Consider the following 1,247-nt stretch of genomic DNA (forward strand, 5'->3'; position numbering starts at 1 on the left):
GAGCTTCCGGTCGCCGGCCTCGCGGGCCCCGGGGTCCGTCCGCAGCGGAGACGCGCGGAGGAGTCGCCGCGGCGGCTCTCGCCCAGGTAGTCTGGTCCCCGGCCGCACTGCGGGCCGTCGCCGGCGGGGCTCCCGGCTGGCCATCACTTGCGCGTCTTGCGGGAGGCCCGGGTTCTCGGGCGGAAGTGAGCGCCTCGCCCCGACCTGGGTGGGACCTGGCCCCTGTCTGGCTTGCGAAGTAGAGACGCCCCACAGGTGCTGCCCAGAGATCGGGCGTAAGGGCTAGTCCGCATTAAGCACTGAATAAATGCTTAGTCTCTGCTTCGTAGATACTGAGATGTCACGCAACGTGCACTGGGTAAAGCATTAGCTGCCCACTCCCCTACGTGCGTCCGCTCCCTCGGCCACGGCAGCCGGGCAGCCCCGAGGTGGCCGAAGATCAGATCGTGGCCAGGACAAAGGGTCAAGCACAGGGCTCCCGGGACGGCCCTGGCGCCACACCAGGACCCTTAGCAAGCTGACACTTTGCAAACAAAAGGAGGGGTGATGGGGAAAGGAAATCGTAATGTGGGGCGCTCAGGGCCCAAAGGGTGACTTGATTAAAGTGAACGCAGCACACGGGTCCTCTGCCACGCTTCGCGTTTTTTGTGTCGTTGGTTGGCTCTTTTTCACTGATTTTTAAAAATTAACTCAGCCGATAACTAAGATTATTGTTGTTGGATGCCATTGAGTCAAGGAGGACTCGTAGTGACTAAGAACAGCCTGAACCCTGTCCTGGGCCGTCCTCACACTCCCTGACACACTAGAACCCACTGCTGCGGTCACTGTGTCAGTCCACCTGGTTGAGGGTCTTCCTCTCCTTCGCTGCCCCTCCACCTTTCCAAGCATGATGTCCCTCTCCAAGGAATAGCCTCTCCTAGCAACATGCCCACAGTATGAGATGGAGTTTCATCATCTTTGCCTCCTGGGAACACTGGCTGTATCTTCGACATACGCTTGCTCCTTTGCCTGTCCATGGGCTATTCAGTGCCCTTATCCAACGCCACAGCTCACAGGCGTCAGTTCTTTTGTCATCTTCGTTTATTCATCGTCTAGATCTCAGATGCATAGCAACTGATGGAATTAACTGGAGATTAGTGCTGCCAGAATAACAGATGTGCCCTGGAGGAAGTGCTCCCTAGAGGAATGGAGAGTGAAAGTTCATCTCAAACGAGTTAGTCATGTTGTCAGAAGGGGCTCGTCCTGGG

The sequence above is a fragment of the Elephantulus edwardii genome, unplaced genomic scaffold (assembly GCF_000299155.1).
Source record: "Elephantulus edwardii isolate Elephantulus edwardi_28Jun2011 unplaced genomic scaffold, EleEdw1.0 scaffold00129, whole genome shotgun sequence".
NCBI classification, from domain to species: Eukaryota; Metazoa; Chordata; class Mammalia; order Macroscelidea; family Macroscelididae; genus Elephantulus; species Elephantulus edwardii.